The sequence below is a fragment of the Amblyomma mixtum genome, chromosome 5, assembly GCF_055824585.1.
Source record: "Amblyomma mixtum isolate Tamu chromosome 5, ASM5582458v1, whole genome shotgun sequence".
NCBI classification, from domain to species: domain Eukaryota; kingdom Metazoa; phylum Arthropoda; class Arachnida; order Ixodida; family Ixodidae; genus Amblyomma; species Amblyomma mixtum.
The window spans coordinates 86,914,035-86,941,032 of NC_143016.1; the positions used below are offsets into that span (position 1 = coordinate 86,914,035).

The 26,998-nt window shown below is 44.6% G+C and overlaps 1 long non-coding RNA gene across 1 annotated transcript; it reads left to right on the forward strand.

Annotated features, from left to right (window-relative positions):
- Positions 1-2,548: 2,548 nt before the first annotated feature.
- On the forward strand, positions 2,549-13,067 carry LOC149342898 (uncharacterized). Its single transcript, XR_016282686.1, has 2 exons — positions 2,549-2,614; positions 12,899-13,067. It is a non-coding gene; the product is annotated as an uncharacterized LOC149342898 (long non-coding RNA).
- The last annotated feature ends 13,931 nt before the right edge of the window (positions 13,068-26,998 follow it).

The window sequence follows — 26,998 nt, forward strand, 5'->3', positions numbered from 1 at the left end:
AATCAGCTTATTGTCCGCTGCCTACAAGGTATTTACTAAGGTAATCGCTAATAGAGTCAGGACAACCTTGGATTTTAGTCAACCAAATGATCAGGCAGGCTTTCGTAAAGGATACTCGACAATAGACCACATTCACACTATCAATCAGGTGATAGAGAAATGCGCAGAATATAACCAACCCCTATATATAGCCTTCATTGATTACGAGAAAGCATTTGACTCAGTGGAAACCTCAGCTGTCATGCAGGCATTGCGGAATCAGGGTGTAGAAGAGTGTTATGTGAAAATATTGGAAGATATTTATAACGATTGCACAGCTACTATAGTTCTCCATAAAGTCAGCAATAAACCCTTATAAAAATGGTCTATAGACTTTCTATAGACTTTTTATAGACTCTATAGCCATCCTATAGACTTTTCCTTTCGTCTATAGACAGTCTATAGAAAATCTATGGACTAAAGTCTATAGCTGCTTCAATTTCCTTTTGTCTATAGACGGTCTATAGACTCTCTATAGACTAAGGTCTATAGCCGCCTCAATTTCCTTTCGTCTATAGACTGTCTATAGACCCTCTATAGACTAAGGTCTATAGCTGCCTCAATTTGCTTTCGTCTATAGACTGTCTATAGACTCTCTATAGACTAAGGTCTATAGCTGCCTCAATTTCTTTTTGTCTATAGACTGTCTATAGACACTTTATAGACTAAAGTCTATAGCTGGCTCAAATTTCCTTTTGTCTATAGACTGTCTATAGACACTTTATAGACTAAAGTCTATAGCTGGCTCAATTTCCTTTTGTCTATAGACGATCTATAGACTCTCTATGGACGGAAGTCTATAACTACCTCAATTTCCTTTCGTCTATAGACGGTCTATAGACTCGCTATAGCCTAAGGTCTATAGCCGCCTCAATTTCCTTTTGTCTATAGACTGTCTATAGACTAAAGTCTATAATTGCTTCAATTTCCTTTCGTCTATAGACGGTCTATCTATAGACTATGGTCTATAGCCGCCTCAATTTCCTTTTGTCTATAGACTGTCTATAGACTAAAGTCTATAATTGCTTCAATTTCCTTTCGTCTATAGACGGTCTATAGACTCGCTATGGACTAAGGTCTATAGCTGCCTCAATTTCCTTTTGTCTATAGACTGTCTATAGACTAAAGTCTATAACTGCTTCAGTTTCCTTTCGTCTATAGACGGTCTATAGACTAAGGTCTATAGCTGCCACAATATCATTTCGTCTATAGACGGTCTATAGACTCTCTATAGACCAATGTCTATAGCTGCCTCAATTTCCTTTTGTCTATAGGCGGTCTATAGACTCTCTGTAGACTACGGTCTATAGCTGCTTCAACTTCCTTTTGTCTATACATGGTCTATAGACTCTCTATAGACTACAGTCTACAACTACCTCAATTTCCTTTCGTCCATAGACTGTACACTATAGATAGTCTACTGCCTATAGACCAGTCTATAACAATCGTAATTTTATCTAACAATGTTCGATACACTGAATTTCGACTAAGTCCAGAACAATGTCAATTTCTTTTTGCACTGCATGTTAAGGGGACCTGCATCTAGTGACCGCAACTATGTCGGGAGTCCCCCACCTCCTTCGCTATTACGGAAATTAAAAAGTATTGCGTAAGGTCATTACAACACCCTCCTGTATATTGTTTTCAGGAGCATTGACAAGCTCCTTTTCGTTATACCGTGACGTATATTGTCAATATAATTACATATTTAATGCTAACAAGTAAGCCGAGGAAAGGCAGCCATTCTTGAAGTAAGGGCGCCCGCAAACTGTACTACATCGAACGAAAACGCTGTCCCTTAAAGGAATCGCTCTACACAATTCCATTCCATCTTTCGATCGTTACTGTCCAACGCGCTGAAATCAGAAACATTTCATCAACGGTTCTACATTTCTCTTTAAAACGTCCTGAAAATAAAGGGGGAAATACGGGTGTGAGAATTCAAGGAAGCGCCCATCCCTTAGAAACATCTTAGATTAATCTCAAAGAGCCTGGTCATCTGTGCGATTAACATCTGCCATTTCTACCTTTGCAGTTTGTATTCACGTGAATAAGTGCTGCGACGCAACAATCACAAAGCCAGTATTTTTTCGTTCCTACCCTTGCACCTGTTGCTTTGGAGCCGATGACACGCTGATGTGGCGCATATCAGTTTTCTAAACACGAACACACGCAAAAAAGACGTTATGCTATGCAACCTTATAATTATTATTTGAGTATTGTACCACATAATATTCGGTGGGAGATGCGGCGCGTATATCGACAAGAAGTTAGATTTCGGTTCTGTTTTCACGAAAACAATAAGATTTTTAGAAGGTAAGCGAAGAATTTAAGCTTATAAACCAATTGCCTTCGGTGGTCTTGGGTATCAGATCAAGCTGTACACGGCAAGAGTGCGAGCGATAAAGATACGACCGTGAAATGGGTTTCTGTTTCACGTTTTACCCATTTTACCGCGAGACGGCGGAAAATCATTCGGGCTGCAAACAACCCTGTGCGTGGCTGCATCAATTGCGTTGGCGTGTTGTTCGCGGATTACGTTTTCTTCAAAATCCAGCTTCATCGTCCGCTTACGGTAAGTCTACACGTTTATATTTTATTCATTTGGTCTCCTAAACCACTCTAAGCAGAGCTGTGTGTGCAGAACAGATTATGTGCACAGTTACAAACGTCCTATCTTCGTTTCTAAGGCGGAAGCCATCGGGTTCTCGACTAATGCCGCTTATCTCTGTCCCGCTGTCTTTACTAACGCGCGGAAAGGCAGTCTGTGCGATGCCCTTGATGATAAGCCGCTCCTCGCGAGCTGTCTATTAGATTTTTCGTGTTTCAAGGCAGATGCGCGGCCAGAAATGTCGTTTAGCCTGTGAATGACGGCCGAAATGGAACTGTGCGTTAGTTAGCGCCGTGTGAGCTCAATTTACTTTGCACCTCCGAAAACGTACTTACATACAGTCTCGTTCAGTGGTGGATTACGTTTATTTTCTTATCTTTGTGTTATCGCCTGTCTGGACCATGGAGTGCTGTTCTTTTTGAGGTGTGCATTGCTTGCTACGTATGGACGCTCGCTCGGTGCGCGTCGTCGACGCCGACGTTTCAGCAAAGGTGTCTTGATAGACTGGAGCGCGAGACGTTTGTCAAAGTTGTATTCAAGCGGCGCTGGAGGAATGCGTGTAGTGTGATAGGTGAATAAAATTCGTTGCCGGCGCTAATGGCCGGCGTGCTCAAACACCGCGAAGAACCCACGAGCTCCATCCCATCTCCCCTTCGTTGCACGCGTATGGATTCGTCCGTGTCTGTCATCAGAGCCGTTGGCCGCCGCCGCTGGCTTGCGGGCACTTCATTTTGAAAGCTGGGTAAAGGTCCCCTTACAAAAATTGCTTTTGTGATTCTTTAGAAAGTCTTTCAAATTTACTCATTAAAATGTAATGAGTTTCTTTTAGATCTGTATGGAATTTTTGTCCAGAGTTTCAATAACTAATTGGCCACCGCATTGTTATAGGAACACGGCTAACGTCCTTTAAAAGAAAAACTGTAATGAGTTGCTTTAGAAACTCCTTGAGGAGTCTCTTTAGAAACCCTTTTGAGCGCACTCATTTCATTGTAATGTGCTGCTTTTGAATCTGTATAGAATTTGGCTACAGTGTTTCAATAACTAATTGGCCACCGCATTGCTATAGAAATGTGGCTAATGTCCTTTAAAAGAAATTCTGTAATGACTTGCTTTAGAAACTCCTTGAGAAATTGTTTAGAAATTCTTTTGAGTGTACTCATTTCATTGTAATGTGCTGCTTTTGAATTTGTATAGAATTTGGGTACAGTGTTTCAATAACTAATTGGCCACCGCATTGTTATAGGAACACGGCTAACATCCTTTAAAAGAAATACTGTAACAACTTTCTTTTGAAACTAGTTATATGAATTTTACGTAAATCCATTGGAATGCATTTATTTCATTGCAATGTGATGCTTTTGACACTGTATAAGATCTGAGTAATGAGTTCCAATAACTAATTGGCCACCACATTCCTATAGAAGCCCAGCATGTACAATGTAACATATATGATGTAACCACTGATTGCTGTAAGCATGCAAGAAATCATACAGAGCAACAGCACACGACATACAATCAACTAACTTTATTTCACTTAGCAACTTTTACAGCAGCTTATGGAATTGAACGTTTGCAGCTCCTGGCGAGCCTTAGTAATTAGCAGCATTTATGATGAAACTGATAGGAGACATGGCACACGAACAGTACGAGCACAGTTTATTTTGAGACAATCAAGTAATTTTAGATTCATTTTCTGCGCCACATGTGCAACGAAGATCACACCTCAAAGAGAGTATGTTTTCACGAAAAAACAGTGGAGTAGCGACCCAAATACTGCCTAGCCTTCTGCCTTCAACAGCTCTGAGTATATGCCTGCCTTAATTTTATTCACTTATGCCCTACATAAGGTACACAATGCTAGTTGGAGCCACAGCAAAAGGCTAGCTGCATGTTCATTCTGTGAGAATTAAAAGTTAGAAAGCACTGTATACCTTTATGTAGTATTCTGAAAGGATATCATTTACAGCTGTCCCAAGGATTGCGTGCACAGCAGAGTGAACATGATGAAGGAGTCACAATTGTTTTGAAGAGGACACGTGAGATCTACTTTCCAGAATTAAACTGCCTCTTGTTAAAACAGTACACACACCTAATTTTGGTGGCATGCTTTCTTCTCCACAGTAATGTGGAAGACACTACTACGCATGGATCACCGGGTGGTATTCAGCTGCAAACTATAAATAATTTATAATTGAATTTTTCTCTCATGCTGTTACGGTTTCAACATCCGAACAACGAATGTAACGTTAACGTGCCCTTATAGGTCACATGAGGCATGAAAAAACAGCAAATTGCTGCTTCTTCATTTGTTGTCATTCCGGCTGTTGAGGCTGCTTGGCTTTAGCATTGTAGCAAATTAAAAGGACAAAGCAGTGATTATATCAGTTTCTTCATGTCTCCTAGACCTGTAAGCACACTTTGATGTCACAGTGATCGTTCGGCTGTTGAAACCGAAACAGCATGAGAAAGAAATTGAACTGTAAATTATTTAGCGGGCATACTAGAATACCACATAATAAACCATGCCTTACGAATCATTACAAAGCAGAAAACATGCACCCAAAAGTTAGGTGTCTGTACTCCTTTGAGCAGGAATAAATTCTTAATTCAAGCAATACGCAAAGAACAAGAATGACAAAACAAAGTACATAATTCATTTCTACTCTACATGACTAAAAATCGTCCCATGAGGATGCAAATTTCAAGGAGTACTTTATGTCTGATACTGAGCAATAATGAACCAGATAGCCATCCTGCATATTACCGTTTGCTACAAGGATGCGCCTTTGTTGGCATTTTAATTCAGACTGGTTTGCACTACTCGCTATTAACCACAAAAAAGCTGTACATCAAATCTCTGACTGTGCCAACAAAAGAACTGGTTTCTTTCATTACATATATGTAACTTGTGTTTTCCTACATTGCTTCACATGTACAAATTGATCCAACCATAGGGACTACAGGGCGGCCAGAATAGGATGCTTGACAGTTGGCTGCTCAATAATCCTTGTTAGGTGACAACATAAGCTGTGAATGTCATCTGTTACAGCCCCCTTTCTTCACTCAACTGCTGCTGTCCACAGGCAACTAATACTATACCTATGCATATGCTTTCCTGAGCTGAGTTTAAGTGTTGCCTGGATTCACAATGGTCAGCTTGCCCAACAATCTAAGAGACCATCATAAGCAGGCTGCAAAATTCACTGCTAAAGAAAGCTATGATATGCTGCAGTAATCAAGTGAACTGAACAAAAAGAAAAATGAGAAGAAAAGCTATATTCGGTTTAGAAGAGAAACAAAACAAATATTTCGAAAACCAATCTATTTCATTCCTTTGTAGTAAATAGTAAGGAGGATAAATGTGCTGGGATATTAACAACCAACTCAAAGCACACATTTAAAATATGCAAATGCTTGATACAAGATCTGACTTCCTAACTATGCTGGTATAGACATATTTAGTTTAGAATTCACATCTTTTAATTGAGTGCATTATTCTGAAAATAAAAATTGGTCAAAAGGAAGCATTGTTGGTTCATATCGGCACTTCCATCTATTCTTTGGATGTGATCTTCATTGTGCATATCCCACAGTACAATAATTCAATTGCATAGATACCAGCATTTCCATTCATAAACTGTGCTGATCACTTGCAGTAAGCCAATGATGTGACATAGCCGGTTGATTATTAGGTGCATCATTCTTGTCTGCGCAGAGACGAGGAGGTGTCAGGTAGGCACCACCCATGCTTGCCAGTCTGAAGTACCCAGATGTCTGCGTATAGGCCAAAGAAAAAAAATTAGTCAGTGAGACCTAGCACACAACTGCTTTCACACTAATGCAAACAAAAGCATCAATCAGATCAGAATCTACAAGTAGTAGTACTCTAGTGATCTAGCTTTGAAGAGTACTAACAGCACAATACAGGAAGTATATGATTTCAAAATAAATGGCATGTACACTTCGAAAAGAACTATAAACACCACCCACCTGTGACTGATACTGCTGCCAGACTAGAACATTTCATAAGAATGAATAACTATTACATTAGCCTGTAACAGTATTCATCTAATACATATTTATTGCCACTATAATGCAGTGACAATCACAATCACTTTTTTAGAGAACTAATTCACCTGTCTTCTGTGTTTTACAAGTGACTGATTAATTGCAGTAAGTAAATTAGGTGCAGTGAAAACTGATAACAGCTGTCACTCAACCTCAGTAGCTCACAGGCAGCACAAAGCGTCTACATCTGAGTCTCTGGGAATGGCTACTCAAACACAGTAATTGCACTCACTAAACATCTGACAAGATGGTGATGCCGACGACCCCCTCGTTAAGCAAAGGGATGGATTCTGATCCTGCTGCATTTAGAAAACTTTTCACTTCCCTGCTCCACTAATGCTGGATTGCCACTGCTGAAATAGTTGTAGAAAGATATTAAGTGCGTTAACAATGTCACATAACTATTTTAAACTGCTAGCCAGTATAATCCATTGCATCCATATAAATGACTCCATTCAGTTACATAAATTAAAAACTCACGATATCTCTAGCACTCTGGTAGCGAGATCAATAAAGCTATATTCCAGTTGCTGCAGAAAAGCAGTGAGATTACAGCCAGGCAAATGAATCAGCACCAATACCACAGACATAACAAAACACAATATAAAATAATAAGCTTTTTACGGCATGACACTACAGTGCAAGTGGGAACATCTCGGCCAAATCCAAGTCTCAGTACTTCTCTCTTTGATAAACTCTGGAGAAACCGCATGCGTCACCATAAATTCCTTCGAAATAAAATTATTTCAAAGCATAGTCGAAAACATCATGCGCAGTTTGCGATGGTACAGCCGTAAGTGTGCAATTCAGTTTTGCACCAGTACGAAGTATGCTTGAAATGCCAAAAAAAACAAAACAAAGCCAGTGCCCACAAACACTCTCTATGAGCGAATAACGCCGGAAAGAGATTACCAAAAGTTATTTTCGCGGCGAAACTCATCGGCAACATTCCTCTTGCATTTGACGTGCGCAACTCTAGTCGGTTGTAGCTACATCGTCATTCCACTTCTAGGCACTGAACGGCCTGAGTACTGTGAGCATTTGTAACGTGGACTCGGCAGACCATGTTTTGTTCAGCTTGGAATTATACCCTGTACACACGCACACATACAAGCACGAAAAAACTAAACGCCGGGAACTACTGCCACTGAGAAGCATACGTCGTTCCAACACAGTGCTTTCCGCTCGTTGGTCCCAATCATCGCAATAATGAGCACAACGATATCATGAGTAAAAACATGCAACTGTACTCCATGTCACAACTTCGTCGCTGCGGAGAGGAAGTTATAGGCGCGAAGCGACGGTTTCCGTGGCTGTGTGACAGGTTCGCGGTCACGTGCAAACAGCGCACTTGCGGAAGCCGTTGCATCGAACTCAAACTTCTACTGCACTCCGAAGAAGTTGTTAGACAACACCCAGCAGCATTTACAGCACTTCACGCACCCCAGTACAACATTTTGGCAGATAATTTCAAGAACTGTACTCACATTCGTAAGCAATCACACAAGATCGTTCGTTCTTCCACTTTGATGCCCGCATTGTCACGGCGTGGTGCAGGGCGCAATACGACGTCCAATATCTTGAGAAGAACTTCAGGTGCTTCAGAAGGTCTTTCGAAGCGCGCAGGTCACGCACCAGTTTTGTAGCACATTCGAAAACCACAGCACGAAAACACACAAGGCGCAACAGCAACAAAAAAAAACTACGCCCGAAACGCCACCCGGCCGGCCGGCAACAAAAAGAACATGGCGCCGCTGCTGACGACTTTGGGATTGGACTGGATTGGCTTCGGTGTGACTTTTTTTTATTTTTTGCCGCTGCTCGTGTACGGAGTTTCGGTTTCTGTTTCCTTGGGAGAGCCGGTAACTCTGTGGTGCGAAATTCATTCTGTGTGGCAGGACTCATAATTAGAAGTGCTGGCATTTCTACCAACGTGGTTCTATACGCATCTCCCTCCCTTGAGAAGGCAACGCCTGGTTCAGCGTCCTTGAGTCGAGGATCGACTATCAGACTGCGCGGTAGGCGTCCGCATGAAGCGCGCGCAAATCTGCTCGGACTAGAAAAGCCAGCAGCATTGCACCTAACATAGAGTTAATACGCACCTAACGACTAAATACTCAAGGTGGGGCCATGCCAGCATGGTAAAGGAATTTTCGTCACACAGTGAAGTTGAATTGTAGTCCTGATAGCTGGTCTGTTGCAAAATGTGGGAAGCGCTTAAAACAAACAATATTTATTAATTTATGTCTACAGATACTAGCGAAGATAAAAAAAAGCACGTTAGGAACATAATCTTAATAATGGGCCTGTTTACTGTAGCGGCTGCCCGTCTCAACTACAGGTTTATTCTTTTGCAAAACTCACGAAGTCAGCCTCTCTTTACAGCGGAAGGGGTCTTTACCATTGAGGTCATTTTTTTTTTAAGAGGGGGGGGGGGGGGTTGGCAGAAATCGGGTGCAGCACTGGAGAAATATATTGTCCGAAAAATGTCGCGCGCCTCTTGTGCACGCTTCTGCCTTGTATTGTTGCGGCGATAAAGGAATTAGGCGCAACTCTGTCAAGCCGTCAAATGAACCGTCACCACGCTGCAGTCGCGACGGAACGGTGAAACGCAGCTTTGCCAGGCCTCAGTGTTGCACCCAACTCCCGACCCTCGCGAGCCGCAACGCCATTGTAAAAGTGTTTTTGCGATGCTGGAAAGGTGGCTTACGAAGTTTTGGCGAGGTTCTGCTAATACTGCACCGAATTAGTGTCGCACAGTGCGTCGTGTGCTTGGTCGGCAAACATTGCTCGTGGTAGAGCACGTGCGCAGCGTTTATGCTATAGACAGGACGCTACGGGAAGAAGGCCCATTTTTTCGCCAAAAAAAAGGAAACAACTGGTGCAGACACAAATCAACAAGAACTCGAAAAAAGGCGAATGCAATGACAACGATATACAAGGCTACTCCTATTCATGCTCATTAGTCAGTAGTGAGAGTTGATCATATTTTGTCTTTCAATGAGGAAAAAAATATTCGCTACAGGTATTTGTACGCTTTGTTGATCCAGTTTCTGGCGATTTCAAGTGATCGTAACGGCGGTGAGGTTGTTTTTTTACTCAAGAAAGCAAACGAATACATTGCCGCTGTGTTCTGCCAAATTTTTCTTGAGATCGGTCGTCGATTCAGAGGTGCCTTTCGAAAATTTAATGTTATATGCTTGCGTTGAATTATTTCTAGCTTGCTGATGTGCAGTTTGATTTAAAGTTTTACCGCCTTTTAGAGCGAATTGATATAGTGAAAACTGCGAACAATATCTATAAAATTTGGCTTAAGAAGTCTTACGGAGAGAATGCAACAGATTCTGTTTTGACTGCGAAAGGAACGAATTCATTTAGCGAAGGCACGAAACAAGCTCTAAAAAATTTGACTCATTTTGAAGCGATACCGAGCCATTTCTATAGAAGTTATTTTGACTGCCAACGAAGCGAGTTCATATAGCGAAGGCACAAAACAAGCTCTGTAAAATTCGACTCATTATAAAGTCTTACGGAGGAAATTCTATTTAATTTGTTTTGACTGCGAAAGGAGCGAGTTCGTATAGCGAAGGCACAAAACAAGATCTATAAAATTCGACTCATTATAAAGTCTTACGGAGGAAATTCTATTGAATTTGTTTTGAACGCGAACGGTGCGACTTCATATAGTGAAGGCACGAAAGAAGTTCTATAAAATTTGGCTCATTATGATGTCTTACTGAGGAAATTCTATTGAATTTGTTTTGACTGTGAACGGAGCGAGTTCATATAGCGAAGGCACAAAACACGATCTATAAAATTCGACTCATTATGAAGTCTTACGGAGGAAATTCTATTGAATTTGTTTTGACTGCGAACGGAGCGAGTTCATATAGTGAAGGCACGAAAGAAATTCTATAAAATTTGACTCATTATAAAGTCTTACGGAGGAAATTCTATTGAATTTGTTTTGACTGCGAACGGAGCGAGTTCATATAGTGAAGGCACGAAAGAAATTCTATAAAATTTGACTCATTATGAACTCTTATTGAACCAATTCTAAAGAATCTCTGTTGACTGCGTACAGAGCAAGATTTTATAGTTAGGTCTCGTTAAAGAGTAAATAGACTACTTAATGAGCTGACTCGATAGACAGCGAGTTTCTATAGAGATCCTTTAGAATCATTAGGCTCTCCATACATGTTCAAAAGAAACTCGACATCCATTTTTGTAAGGGTCGGCTCGACAAGAGGTGGCTTACATTTCGTTTCGAGTGGTTCGTTCATGAATCTCGCTCACGCGTGCACAGATTTCTAGAATACCATTTGCGCGAGAAGCAAAGTATGTGTTTCTGATTTCAGACTGCTACGTTACGAAAGCGCCGATGTGACTCGCCGCTTATTTGCGCCTAAAATTAAATTAAGCTCTCGTGTTTTTATAGCTGCGCCTGTTGAAGGCGTTAATTGTTTCATTGAAATACTTCCTACTTTGAGCACGTTCAATGCTTTCGCTGATTTTTCTAGCAGCGTTGGGTTAGGCTGCCTCCATGCAAGAAACACACCTCTTTACTGCGCTGTTGGAGCTGCACTTGAAGGAAAAACTAAGTGAATTTCAGACGGTATTTTATCGTGACAGTAATTTGCTGTCTCAACCTCGCGACTGCTTTTGAAACGGCGCAGCTGCAGCCTCTGTGTGTTGTATTAGTTTTCTGAATAATGAGCGCGGCATGGAAGCGCTGCAACCCGCTTGTTTCTAGGAGCGCGCGCAGATGTACGAGTATGCTGTTCCGTCTTTGTGCTTCAAGTTATAGGGGCAAATCTGTGGTGAACTGGTTGCTTCTGCCTGCTGGTTTTGTATAGCTTGTGCCCGTTTGAGTATCGGCTTACGTACACTCGGCCAAATCTTTAACTGGCTTAGGTGTTGCATCGCTAAATGCACCTTGTAAAAAGGTGCCTTTCGGCTACACTGCTGGCATATTTATGTTGTAATTTGACGTGTGAGATGGCATTTCATAGTTTCTTTTTGTTAATATAATGTTTGAGTGGAGTACTTGCATGTTTAGATCAAAGTTATCAGAAATATTCATCGTCTGCCGCTACGAAGAGCCGAAACAAGCGGAATACGCAGCAAAGGTTCTGGTGGCGCATTCGCACTAATCTGGGTAAACGACTTGTCCGCCATGAAAGGAGGGGCACTTTACCCAGAGGATGAGGCCATATGGACCAGATCCATTGCTGCGTATGCCGCTTGTTTCAGCTGTTCGTAGTGGCAGACGAATGTTTCTGATAACGTTGGTCTAAACACGCATGTACTGCACTCAAACATTATATGAACAAAAAGGAACCACGAAATGACATTTCACTCGTTAAATTACAGCATGAATATGCCAGCAGTGTAGCCGAAAGGCACCTTTTTTACAAGGTGCATTTAGCGATGCAACACATGAGCCAGTTAAAAATTTGGCCGGGTGTACCAGGCTTAATTCACGCAGGGTATTATGAAGCGCTTCTTCTATAGCGGTTATAAGAATAAATGCTGCAATATTCTCCTTTTTGGATCCCTCTTTAAGGTGCACTGAATCTGTATTTTATGGAGGTGGCATTCTTAACAGCTCCTTGGGAGTCAGTGCAGATATGTGGCACAATTGTTCGAAGTCTTCTGTTACAAATAGTGTAAAAGGATTGCCATAAAGAGATCAGTATTGGCTGTAACAGTATTGCCATACAGAAATCAATATCAGTACTGGATTCAGAGTAGAGTGCTGCAAGGATTCGGGGTCTTTGTTACAATGTTTTATGACGACACTTATAATCTGTCGTGTATTTACTGAAACGATTGAGCCGGCGTGATAGCTCAGTAGCTATCATGTTCGTATGGCGACCTGAAAGATGCAGGTTCGATTCCGGCCTAGGCGGTCGCATTTTAATAGAGGCAAAATGCTAAAGGCCGGTGTACTCTGCACAGGTGACCGAAATTATTCCCCAGCCTTTCACTTCGGCGTCTCGTAGCCTGTGTCGCCTTGGGTCTTTGAACCCCATAAAACCAAACCAAAAGATCAAGATTGCCTTTCTAGAATGGCATAGCCAGGATGTGCCTTGCATTGTGAAGCACATGTGTAGAGATGGAATGGGAATTTTTTTTTTCAGTTCCTCTTATATTATTTTTTTCCTTTGTGCTGTACAGGTGAACATGCCCGGATGATTTACTACAGACAACAGGCCACAAGAATGCTTCTGAGGAAACTAGCCGGACTGTTACTTTCAACTTTTATGTTACTGTGGTGCATTCTTATGGTGCATGTATTGCATATTCCCAGCCTGGATAGCTTGGAAATAAACTAAATTTGTAAGTATATTGATTGTTTCATGTGTGAACTCTGTCTGGTGACCTTTTTCAATGATTGTGGACAGTCATAGGCAGTCTATAGATAATGGTCTACTAATAGTTTAGTAGACAGAGGTCTATAGACTGTCTATAGACAAAGGTCTATAGCACTGCCAGGCTACACACCTATGGAATGTCTATAGACAGTCTATAGACATATGTCTATTGGACCAGTAGACTTTTGTCTGTAGACTGTCTATAGACAGTAATCTACAGGAAGTCTATGGCCATAAGTCTATAGGTCGTCTATAGTCCGTTTATAGACAAGTGTCTATAGACGGTCTATAGACAGCTCTATAGGAAATGAATGACCATAAGTCTATAGATCGTCTATAGACTGTCTATAGACCTGTGTCTATAGACTTCCTATAGACCTGTAGACTTTCAGTAGACATTTGTCTATAGACTGTCTATAGACAAAAGTCTACTAAAAGTGTATGGCCATAAATCTATAGACTGTCTATAGATCAGTCTAAAGGATTTGTCTATAGAAAGTCTATAGACTTCATAGACTAAAGTCTATAGACAGTCTATGGACTGTCTATAGAAATTTTTATAAGGGAAATTCCAATACGGAAAGGTGTCAGGCAGGGAGACACAATCTCGCCAATGCTATTCACTGCCTGCTTACAGGAGGTATTCCGGAGACTGGAATGGGAACAGTTGGGGATAAGAGTTAATGGAGAATACCTGAGTAATTTGCGATTCGCTGATGACATTGCCTTGCTAAGCCACTCAGGACAAGAACTGCAAAGCATGATCAATCAGTTAGACAGGAAGAGCGGAACGGTGGGGCTAAGAATTAACATGCAGAAAACCAAAGTAATGTTCAACAGCCTAGGAAGGGAACAGCAGTTCGCAATTGGTAGCGAGGTGCTGGAAGTAGTAAGAGAATATGTCTACTTAGGGCAGGTAGTGACCGCAGATCCGGATCATGAGAGGGAAATAACTAGAAGAATAAGAATGGGGTGGAGCGCATATGGCAGGTTCTCTCAGATCATGAATGGTAGCTTACCAATATCCCTGAAGAGAAAAATATACAACAGCTGTATCCTACCGGTACTCACCTATGGGGCAGAAACGTGGAGGCTAACAAAGAGGGTTCAGCTTAAGTTAAGAACAACGCAGCGAGCTATGGAAAGGAAAATGATAGGTGTAACGTTAAGAGATCGGAAGAGGGCGGAGTGGGTGAGGGAACAAACGCGGGTTAATGACATCTTAGTTAAAATCAAGAGGAAGAAATGGGCTTGGGCAGGGCATATGTAATGCGAAGGCAAAATAACCGCTGGTCCTTAAGGGTAACGGAGTGGATTCCAAGAGAAAGCAAACGTAGCAGGGGACGGCAGAAAGTTAGGTAGGCGGATGAGATTAAGAAGTTTGCGGGGATACAGTGGCGGCAACTGACAAAGGACAGGGTTAATTGGAGAGACATGGAAGAGGCCTTTGCCCTGCAGTGGGTGTAGTCAGGCTGATGATTATGATGATGATGATGGAAGAACGGCATCACCGATGATAACAACCCTCCTTGGTGGCCTAGGGTCAGGCTTTCGAGAGGGCAACGTAATCCGAACACTGCTAGAAAGCAATTCCATGATCCGAAAGGAAATTGCACACCAAGCCCAGTCAGCGCGGTTTCCCCCTATTAAGACCACACGTCGCCCATTGGTGGTCCTTGAAGAAACGAGTTTGTCGGCACCACGCAGACCGTACGATGTAATATACTATCCTGGAGTGCCCTCTAGAAGGTTCCAAGAAGGTAACCATAGCTTCAACTTCGAGAGGTCACAGACCATACCGCACATGCCGAGAAAGTGTCCTTGCCTTGCACACGCACAGAGCTAGAAGAGCCACGATGTGATTCGGATTCTTCTTGTTAATTAGAGCAAAGAAAAGAGCCCACTGTCCTAGAAATAACAAGTGAGGAAATTTGGGCGAGTCGATATAAATTAATGATTCACAACAGCGCACAAACACGGACAGAAGGGAGACTTGGACGAAACAGACGCTGACTTCCACTGCACTTTATTAAAGGAAGGGTACAAATTATACATCACGATTCTTGGCGAACAAAAACAACAGACAAAAACAAAACCCGGCATACAAGGCGCGAACTAGATGCTCACGTGTCCAACAACGTATCGTTAACCATGAACCATAAAACACTCTGGCAAGCGGAAGATAACCCTTAACGCATACTTATTTCTGCTACAAACCAAGATAGGCACTCTAGGAAATCTGGCCAGAGTGTTTAGCGGTTGCTGGACAGGTTCGATGTAGTTAGCGCCTTGCATGCCAGTCTTTTTTTTCTTTTTAATGTGATAGCGTTAAAGCTCCAGTTCTGCGGAAAACCCGGCGCCGTCGGCGTTGACAGAGAAACATCCCCGGAGAAGCCACCGGATGGGTCACCTAGGTCACGTGACCTTGTGGCGCCATCACAACCTGCCCATCTGATTGTGAGCAAACTGACCCGAGTGGCAGTTGGCAGTCAAATTATGGTCGTTCACGAGGAGCAACATCGGTCGCACACGCCCCAGATATGGCAGCACCCGCGATTGCAGAGCAGTGGTGCATCGCTGAACCGCTGCAGTACTGCGCAGGGAGCTGTATGATGAATCCAAGGGATCTATAAGTGCAAAGTCGAGGAAGACCATTTCCGCACAAATGGGCATTAATTAGCCAATCACGCTATCGCGTTATACCCTTCAGGCGGAGCTTAAGTATCCCTTCCGATTTTTTTGTTTTTGTTCGCCAAGATTCTTCCCTTCCCTTCCTGTATTAAAGTTCAGTTGAAATCAGAACCTGTTTTGTCGAAGCCTTCCTTCTGTTCGTGTTTGCTGCGCTGTTGTGAATCATGGATATACACCAACAAGCCCAAATTTCTTCACTGATCAATAAAGGTCGCGGTTTTTGTACTTATTCACCATCACTGTCAGCCTGACTACTCCCACTGTAGGGCAAAGGCCTCCCCTTTGTCTCTCCTTTAACCCTGTCCTTTTCCAGCAGCGCTCACCGTATCCCACCGATTTATTAATCTTATCCACGGACCCAAAGTTCGGTCACCCTCTGCTGCACTTGCCTTCTCTTGGTATCCACTCCGTTGCTCTTAAAGACCAGCGGTTATCTTGCCTTCGCATTACATGCCCTGCCCGAGCCCACTTCTTCCTCTTGATTTTAACTACGCTGTCATTAACCCGCGTTTGTTCTCTCACCCACTACGCCCGCTTCCGATCTCTTAACATTACACCTATCAATTTTCTTTCCATAGCTCGCTGCGTTGTCCTTAACTTAAGCGGAACCCTCTTTGTTAGCCTCACCGTTTCTGCCCATAGGTGAGTACCGGTAAGATACAGCTGTTGTATACTTTTTACTTTTCTCTTGAGGGATATTGGTAAAGTGCCATTCATGATCTGAGAGAAGCTGCTATATGTTCTCCACCTCATTCTTATTCTTCTAGTTATTTCCCTCTCATGATCGGGATCAGTGCTCACTGCCTACCCTAAGTAGACGCATTCCCTCACTACTTCCAGCACCTCGCTACCAATTACGAACTGCTGTTCCTTTGCTAGACTGTCGAACATTACTTGGTATTCTGCACGTTAATTTTAGACTCACCGTTCTGCTCTGCCTGCGTAACTCATTGATCATGCTCTACAGTAAATCTCCGGAGTGACTAGCAAGGCAACGTCGTCAGCGAATCGTAGATTACTTAGGTATTCCCCATTAACTCTTACCCCGAGTGTTCCCAATCCAGGCCTCGAAGCACCTCCTGTAAACAGGAATTGAATAGCATTGGCTTATTGCACTTAATACGATGATCTTATGGATAAAGTTTAGTTGTACATCAGCGCTTGTCCGCGTTAGTTCTTCTCTAGTCCGTGTGATTTTCTGGTGCGCTGTTCGGCTCAATGCGAATCCTGGAAATAGGTGTAACTGTTTAATTCTGTTTAGTCTGTTCTATGAATGAGAATAGGACTTTCTGGAAAAGTTAAGCCACGGTGTTTTGAAGTGAAGGTAATAATGGAGCAATTCTACATTACCACCCGCCCAAGCGCAGTTATAGGACAACAAAGGAAAGCTGTATAGCTTTCTTTTGTAGCCGAATGACCGCGCTTGGCTGGGTGCTAATGCTTAGCTGCTCCCTTATTACAAATACAGTATTCCTCCTCCGGAGATTCCCCTAAATATTTTAGCAATGACGAGGGTTACTTGACTTGACAAGAGAAAAATATTCGAAACGACCACAAATCAGTTCTGTGCGGAAGCTGAAGTTAACAAACAATAAAAGAATTTTCGGCATTGCCACTTCGTCATTGCTTTGACGGCTGTGATAATTTCCCGGCTATTTCACGTGTGTCAGATTTGGAGAAGAAAAAGAGTGACGCATGGGGTGAAGAGAGTTGACTCTGTTGAAGGTAACATCCCCCCCTCCCTTCTTTTTTTGTAGTCATTTGATTTAGCATCGTTCTTCAGTCCAGATATTATCGTCTTCGCGCTCCGACATTTCTTACGAACGCATGCACTTGCGCCCTCGTGCTCTGCCGACCCAAAGTACCATGCGTTTAGGCTCAATTCTTGCTGCGTAAATTGTCTAGCTCTTGAGATATTACTAAAAATCGTTACCTATGTACTATCGCGATCAAAATTTACGGAACACGAGAGTGCGTTTCTTTTTTCCGCCATGCAATCTAATCGCATGAATTTGTCACGGTACGAGGGGACCAGCATGCTCTATCCGCTGGCATCAATACCATGCGTTTATGTCGCGAGGTAGAGCTGCAATTTTTTTTTTTTTTTCGAGAGCACGCTCGCCGTAATATTTTCATCTCGATAGTACTATCGGGTACAAAAGTGGCATACTCCACGCGGCGGAAGCCGAAGCAACAGAAACCTACCTTGCAACGCCATCTACAGGCGGCATCTCGGATCGAGACAGCCATTGCGTGACCTTTATTATCAGCAGGCATGTCGCTTGGCTCGTCTCAATGTTTCGTGCTTTAGCTCGCCAAAATTCTGCAGTTTTCCGTTGCTCCAGCTCCCGCCGCGTGGTGCATATCACTTTTGTCCCCGATAGATAGTACGCGGCTTTGACAAGATACCGCTAACAGAGCGGACAAGACCAAGCGTAGGAAGTACATATATAGTCAGATACTTTGTGTCCACGCATAGGTAAAAAAGTGGCAGGTTCTGTCCGATCATCACCCGGCAATTTAATTGTTCGTTAATGTACAGACGGTGACAAAAGTATCTGTACCGTAGGTATCTGGACATAAGTATCGGAACGCTGTCGCCAGAAGTGCCACCGCGAGGATTCTATCGCGTATTGCTTTTATCAGCTACCGTAAACTTCAGAATTATATAGCCTTGACCCTAAAGATGGGGTTAAACAGCGTGGCCCACAGGTTTTTAATTCACCTTTCCTCCCTTATCGCCCACCCCTTAGTACGTGCGGTCACGGCGCTCTGCTTTTGTAGGGGACAATGCCTCCACTCAGTGCACGTCCTCGGTCCACAGACCTGTCTTATCACCACTTCGTGTGGCAGAAAGGGAGCGCTTTTAGCCTTCGTGTAGAAATCAGGGTTGCAGCATGCTTTTTCACGTTTAATTACGGTGCCTGTGGCCACGTCTGACTGCGTCTACAACGAGACAGTAATAACTAATGACACATTTATGCTAGCATCATCGCAATCTGCATTTTTACTTAACATACAGAGAGGGAATTGCAACATTTCGTTCCAGTGTCTACGCAACCTTTGTAGTGAGAGTCAGAGAGAGGAAAGGTTGACAAGTGTCCCGTGAAGGTCTCTTAGCGCGCTCTGTCGGTCGTCAAAAGGGCTTGCAAGTAATGAAAGTAGTGCTACTACGGAGGTGCAATATATATAATCTCCGTCGGAATCCTTATGCGACATGCCAGAAATGTGTAGTAGCCAGCAGTGGCTCCAAAAAAGCCGAGAGAGAGAAAAAGAGAAAGAAAGAGCCTTATTGCGATGCTTTCAATGAAAACCATGGACAACTGGTCTCTGCCACAAAGAGTGGGTGATTGCAATTTCTATCCAGAGAGCATGCGGTTGTTGCATTAATCGCGAAAAATTTCGGCTCTGTCTCTCCGCTGAGAGTACGTGCAAGCCCGAAAAGCATCGTTGGAAAGGCGGAGTAACTTATAGGACCCCTCGTAGATGCTGGTAAGTTGACACTGTTAGAGGCCGCTGCCTTTGACTGCTGAACGTGACCCTGTTTTCGTCCGTTCCTTTTCTTAGAACAAGGCGCACGCATGGCTTCCTTGGCTGCTTTCGCGGCTTGAGTAGCCTCCGCGATCAGCGGCTTCTCTCGCAGCTTTCGGAACTTTAAGTGCTGCTCTGCTCTGCCACTTCTGCTTTTCGTGATGAGCAGTGTGATCAGCGCCAGTTATTTCTTTCGCTCTGTGACGCGGCATAGTGCTCGGCCGCTGTCCATAGGCCTTGTCCGTGCTTCTGAGCGCTTTGGCCGCCTTCTCACATCCATGTGCAGTTACACAAAGCTTGCATTAGCGATGTAGTCGAACCTTTCTGCCTTTGGATTCAACCGGCTCAGTTGCGTGGTCACAACTGCATTTGGAAGCGCAGAACAAAAAATGAAAGATGAGGAAGGCACGTAAGAAATCGCAGAGTGAGAGGTTACCAGTTAGACCCCTTATCGCTAAAGCCTGCGGCGGTGGACGAGTGCTCTAAGGCAATGGTGTTCTATTCAGGGAGTTATACCTTTTGTCTGGGAATATGAGGGGTAAAGTTGGACGAAAACAGAATTTCTACGGCGTTTCAGGACATTTAAGCACCGAATTTTGTCCCCCTTTTTCTGAATTGCCGGTGTTTTCTAGGTGCTGGAGGCAAAAAGGGCCTGAAACAAAGTATTTTGGGTTTAAGCCAGGGAATGTTCGGTTACGGCTTTGAATGGCACAGTTGTAAGGCATCAGGAAACGAAGCTGCTGTTTTTGCGCCGGTGCTGGCTCGAATTTTGCTCTGGACAATAATGTGGTAAGTGTTTTTTTTTTGTTTTTTTGATGTTGGCTGTTGCTCTTACAGTTAAGTTCGGTAGTTTTCGAACAAGGTTCACAGTGATTTCCGGATGGTGTTCACCTGGATTTCGCGAGAATGGGACCAAAAAGTACCTCATGCTTTAAAAATCGGCTGCATTGATCGGTAAAGAAAGGTCCGCGAACTAGGCGATCGGCAAAACGTAAAGCTCTCTGCAGAAGCGACACAAAGCGGTCGCCAGTATGTTTCGTCGGCAATTTTAGAGAAACCCTTTTCGACGTAGGGGTGGCGTGTCGGACTGCCGTTGAAACGAGTGCAACAGCTCGATCGGCTAATGTGCGACGCTCGAAGTTCTGCAGGCTACATTTAGAGAAGCATTCAGTGAACTAGGCTTCGCGAACGTGGTTTCATATAGCGCAACCACTCCATTAACGCTGAAGCACTTAACGCTTTTTGCATCCCTCGTGATTCGAAAAAGACCCGTTACTGTTTAGCATAATGATAACGAGAAGGAGTTATGAACGCAGAGCACTACTCTTGTGCGTTCTCTACAAAGGAAAAGTACTTGCGAAAGTGTTCGTTGCAAAAGCGGTGAACAGTGGCGCTTGTATAGGTGAGGCTGTTAGCCAGCTTCGGCACAGTTCGCACATCGCGCACAATGTGTCAGAGGAGAAATTTGAGCAAGTTGGTATACGCCTATTGTGTAATACTTTAAGCGCTAACAAAAAAAAAAGCACACAAGGAGAACAGCACTGTGTCCCCATCTTTGTCGTTTTTTGCTAGCACTCTAAGTATTCGACAATGCGGAGTGTATACTTAAGGTGTTTTTCTGAACGAGCCCTGAAGCCATCTGCTGCTTCCGTTCATGCGACGCTGTTCTTTCTCACAAGACCCGCTGCGGCGCCTGAGTGGCTCTGGAGTTTGGCAGCTGATAATGAGGTCGCGAGTATTTCGATGTAGACACAAACCTGGTAAGCCTGGTTCGCCTTGGTGTTACTGGAGTGTTTGGCGCACCGTACTCAGGTAGGATGTTCAGTGCCCATGGAGGACATGGTGCAGGTGTCACCTTTAGCTTAGTAATAATGCGCTAGCCAAAATATCCTGCGTTTACCTTCTGCTGATAGAATATCTGCGAGGACTGGGCTCTGTCTATTACGTTGCATGCGTGACATGATCGTTGGAGCTGACGCCTGCTGAAGGTGATTATTACCGAAAAAGAGCGGCTACCTTCATTAAGCTGGTCCGAAGTGTTCAGTGAATTCAGCCTCAAGCGTCAGTATGCCCCTAAAGGGAAACCATTGAATAAAATGGTAAAATAAAGCGTCACATGCTCAGATGTTCTGATGCCATGAACTGCTTAAGAAAGACGCGCTTCTAGGATGGGGCTTTTTCCTTGGATCATTTCTGCCCTAAAGTTGCATGAATCAATTTCGCTTTTATTTTTTGCTGGCTTGTACAAGGTTAGGGAGTGACGCATATGGGGAAGCGATGTCGGCAACCCATTGGCTATAGGGAGATGGGGTGGGTAGGGGATGGTTTGTGGCTTTCCTTGCTATCTTTGCCACTGCCTCTTTGAATTCGATTGCGCCGTCGCTGGTTCATTCCGCTGCAGTCTGGGCTCATATTGAGAGGAGGTAGGTAGATATTCTGGTCGTGTGCGACGTTACTAAGGGTGGAGCTAGGCGAGTGGATGGGTAGGTTGATGGCTGGATGGCTGAGTGGGTGATGGCGCTTTTAGAGAGACAAGATGAGCAGGGGTGGGAAGGGGAGGGGAACTCAACGTGTTGGCTAGTGGGTGCCTTCGGTCACGCGCATAGGCGTTTTCACAGAAAGAGAGTATCATCGCTTAGGCAATAAAATTCCCACAACTTCTGATCAGCAAAATCATATCGCTTAGATCTGTTTGCCTTCACATTGATTGCTGGAGACACAAGAGAGAACGAAAGATGACTCTGAGGAGTGACATAGAGGACGTGGGAAAGGAAGCGAGTGTGCATGCCTGTGTGTCTGTGTGTGTGTGTATGTGAGTGCGCGGACGAACGAAGCACGGCGGAGTTCGGTGTTTATTGACTCTGGAGAGCGGTGCTTTACCCAAGCTTGCCCCCGCATTTCCAAGACGGTCGCCCTCGGTGCACGGTGTGCGTGTGTGTGTGCGCTCAGGAGCGCTTTGTTGATCCTCATAATTAACTCCTTACGAGCAGTCACAAAGCGGCGGTCGCGCCCTCGCTCCCTCCCCCCTCTCTCTCTGTGCGAGCGCCACGGGGCGCCACGGGGCGCCTCGGGAAAACAGAGCCCCGGGGGCGGAGGAGCAGCGCCGCTTCACGCGCGAAGCTCCGGCGGCGAGCGAACGAAGCCACGCGGATCGGGAGCCGGCGCCGCTGCTTTGTGCGCGCGCGGGCGATACCGAGGGCGAGCTAATTAGTAAATGCTTTCGCACTTTGGCTTTTGTACTGCACGGCGGCGGCTACACAGAGCGCTGGCATCGAGAGAAAGTGGATTCATCATCCGAGCGCCTGAGCTCATTATTCATATAAAGGCAGGCAGATTGCCGGCGCTTCATTCATGAGTAAGTAATGTGACAGAACGCTGGGAAGGATGTCGCTGTTATCAACGCTTCGCTTTGGAGGTGCATTGTGCTGAGTGCGTGAGTGTGGAATCAGCTTCGCAGTGTTTGCTCCTTAATTACATCACAAGGACGGGGTTTGGTTTAGCTAGTTTAGCTTCGCCCTGTGAGTGAGTGAGTGAGTGAGTGAGTGAGTGAGTGAGTGAGTGAGTGAGTGAGGTGAGTGAGTGAGGTGAGTGAGTGAGGTGAGTGAGTGAGGTGAGTGAGTGAGGTGAGTGAGTGAGGTGAGTGAGTGAGGTGAGTGAGTGAGGTGAGTGAGTGAGGTGAGTGAGTGAGGTGAGTGAGTGAGGTGAGTGAGTGAGGTGAGTGAGTGAGGTGAGTGAGTGAGGTGAGTGAGTGAGGTGAGTGAGTGAGGTGAGTGAGGTGAGTGAGGTGAGTGAGGTGAGTGAGGTGAGTGAGGTGAGTGAGGTGAGTGAGGTGAGTGAGTGAGTGAGTGAGTGAGTGAGTGAGTGAGTGAGTGAGTGAGTGAGTGAGTGAGTGAGTGAGTGAGTGAGTGAGTGAGTGAGTGATCAAGCAAGCGAGCCAGCCAGCCAGCCTTTGTGGGAGCAGGTGAACGAGGGAAGAAGCGACAAGTACAAGCCTTGGAGCAAAAAGCTAATGGTGGCGAAAGTTATTAAGCGCCCGACTGAACACTTCCAGCTCCTTCAAAGACCCGCATGTTCGTGCGAATGAAACAACCGTCTGATAATGCAGCACCTCTTAACAAAGTTGCGAAGAAAATGCACCAGTTTATGGCGGCGCTTGGATTTTTGCATTTTTATTGCGCAAGAGTTTCGTAATGAAAAGCAGACAGTGAAGCTTCTTTTTCTGGCTGAATCCAGGCAACCAGCTTATCTTGAAGCTTTAGATTCAGCGCATGCAAGCGAAGGAACAGTCCGCGCCGCTGTCTTAAAGAGGTTGCAAAATTGTGTCAGCCGCGACAAGAAAAAAAGAAAGAACATTGAACTTTGGAGTGCCACAATCTATCCTGCCTTTTCTTTGCCACCGTTCTTTGTTTGATCATTGAACTGTACATCCAGCACAAGAGAAGGACACATCAAACACTGCCGCATTTCTTTTTGCCTCTCAATAAAGAGCCTTTAATTGCACCATTGTACTCCCAGTTACGAAATCAAAACTCATTGCCTCTGATTATTCTTCTTTCTGCAAGCGAGCCTCCTCTTGTCTCCCTAACAGCAGCCGTGCGTAAACGAGAGCGCCCAACGGGACAGATGGCGGCTAGCTTTTGGCCATCGATAATTAACGTGACGCGCGCCACTCCACTTCTGTCCCGCGTCCGTTCATCCATATTTTTCCCCCATTCCTGTCTCCCCCTCCTTCCCTCAACTCTCCTCTTTCGGCCCCAGTCAAAGTCATCGTCCACGCTTCAAATCGCCCGGCAGGTTCACCGAGAGAGCGCTCCGGGCGCCTCATTGATCGTTAATCTGGCTTCGAGCGCATACTGCCGCCCTTCCCCTCACCACCCTCTTGCGCTACCCAGAGCGGCTTTATTTAGCGCCTTTTCATTGGTGACGCCGCTACCACACCCGGATATATATTTCCCCCCCTTTTTTTTTAATTTATTCCCTCTCTCTATCAACAATGGCTGGAGCGAATGCCGAACCTGCTCACCGAAGCGGGTCCTCAGGGTCATCTCGCATCGTATACCGGTCGGCGCCAAAGCGCCGTCCCGCATCGGCCTCGCGAACTGCCGGATCGGTGCGAACAGTCGGATTTGAACAATGGGCAGAGGTCCGTTTTCCGCGCGTATGAGGATATAGAGATGAGGCTTCGGAGGCAGTTTGAATAAGGTGGCTTAATTTTGTCTCATTTACTTCGTCAGGAAAAGTGCGTTCACGAGCACCTTTCGAAGTTTTGTCATTTAGTAAGGTTGGATTAACATTTCGTTAGAGCGGCGTGCCTATACACAGCAGCTTGCAAATGCACCTGAGCGGTTCTGACTTCCTGGTTGTAGAATTCAACTGCTAGGGTGAGTGACACAGCTTGACGACAGGTGGACACAGCGGATACCTGCGGGATTGGACAGCAATGCATTTTCGCACCCCGAGACTGATTAACGAAATGCCCTGCATTGAGATTTTACTGCGCGAATCTGTTCTTGCGCGCTTTCGGGCGTACGTGTTCCGCCAGCGCCTCAGCTCGAGCAAAAAAAAAAATGTGGATCCGAAATTTTGATGTGCGTCCTCCTCCACCGCTAGTTATTTTTCTTTCCACTCTTTCCCCTGTATTTTCCATCTTCCCCGCTCCTCCTGGGTGCGCTTGCAGCCAGTACCGGCAACCCCTTCCCTTGCTTCCTGTTCGAAGGTGATTCGAACTCACGCCTTTTAGGTGTCAGTATTGGTAGCGGAAGTGCGGTGCGCTGAGGCCATTTGCGCCGACGTGAGCTGACGGTCCTGCCACCTGGCTGTTGCTTCAGCTGACATCAAAGGAACAAAAATTGAGGTGGGCACTTTGACGATCTAAAGTGCTCGAGGCCAAAGCCTTTTCACGCCGATTTGACTGCCTCTGTTGCGGATGACTAATTACTTTTTTAATGACTAATTACTAATCAATGATTAATTACTACTTAATGGTTACGACTTACTATGCCACGATGAAGTCAATGATTTGTGGTTACAGCGTATTACACCACTAATGACGTAATCAGGGTGATTGACACCTATACTGTGACAGTTCTCGCGGACGGATGGTCGGACGGACAAACGATGAGGTATTAAAGGCTTTCTCCTTAAAAGAAAAGAAAAGTGCAGGGGCCTGTCAACTGGCTTCAACTGCGCCGCTATTCTGGCTGCGTGCCGTGATAGTGCATAATAGAGGCTGTTGGTAGGAATGGATGGCAAAGAAAAGACAATAAGGCATTGCAGCAAATGCGTCCGCAGAAGCGAAGCCTTGGGCTGCTGAAGCCGCAGGTACCTTCGTATACCCCCCTGCCACCTGGCAGGCAAGTCTTGGAAGTTTATGCAAAGGGTACTTGTTCATGTAACAGTTACCTCGCAGTTAATGCGGCCATAGCAACAAGAAGTTTGCAAAAACTGCCGCTAATTTCGTATGCCGCGAAGCACGACGAGGAAGGCAAAGACATTTATCCATAGCAGAGAAAAATTTTATCTGCTTATGATATCCTCACAATATCCTCACAAGATGACCAAATACAAACTCCTTGAAAGCATTGCAACTTTTTGTCCTTTACGAACGCGCGCAGTGTCTTCCTTTGCAATGCGTTCTCTGTTTCATTCGAGGACGTACTCGTTGTCTCCCTCGCATCTGCTCTCCTCAGCGCTCACGTGTGCTTGTATGTGTCCGTGTTCGTTCTATGCGTGAGGGATATGTTTTTTATGTAGCTTGCTTGATGCGTTCAGAAAATGTTTGTAAGTATTCTTGTGCCAGCGCTAGCATCCTCATTGCTTGTAGCCGCCTGACCAACCTCCCCTGGAACGCGTGACACCATTGAAAAGTAAATTCAATGAAAAAGAAAATGCAACCAAGACAGGCACCCTCTATTACAATTTTCAGTTGATGCTGAAAAATGCAATAAAGCTGATGTTGTTGGGAGCCAGAAACTTCGTGTTTAGCGTGTGATAGAATGCATTATGTCTGAAGGCATTAGACGCAGTGAGCCACAGTGGCAAAAATTCGCATATTCACGCGAAGCTCCCCGTTTTGCAGCACGTGGAACAATACCCCGCATAAAGTCGCCATGCTGCATTCCTGTATAAGGGAGCGGAGAACTGCTGTTCTTTTTTTTTTTTTGACGCTGTGTTTTCACATCGTTCTTCATAATGTGTGTCATTTGGATAATTCTTTTCTTTCTCACTGCCCTACAATGGCGGTGTTAGGGTCAGCACTTGTTCTCTGGCAGCTATCTTTTATACCGCAATGATGCCACATTTATTACGGTACCACGAGACTATTTTGTGGTGCCTCAGGAATGGATCGACATACTTTTTGTGTTTTCGTTAGAGAATAGGGGATATTCAAAATTCCGTAAGAGCGGTTTCCCACATAACTATGTTGCCGAAGACAACATGGCCGACTTTACATAAAAAAAGCTGCAAGGGCTACAGGACAGGCGCTAAAAGTGTGGATAGAATGTAAGAAACATATTTTGGAGGAATCAAACAATAAATTAGTCCTTCTTGCTTCGTTTAAGCTGGAAACGCATGGTCCGCCATCTCATCTTTGGCAACATTTCCCCTATTTCTCGGCTTGTCTTTACAGAAGAGTATGTCTGCATTCCCAAGTTTATTTGTTGGCACCCTTTGGACGTAA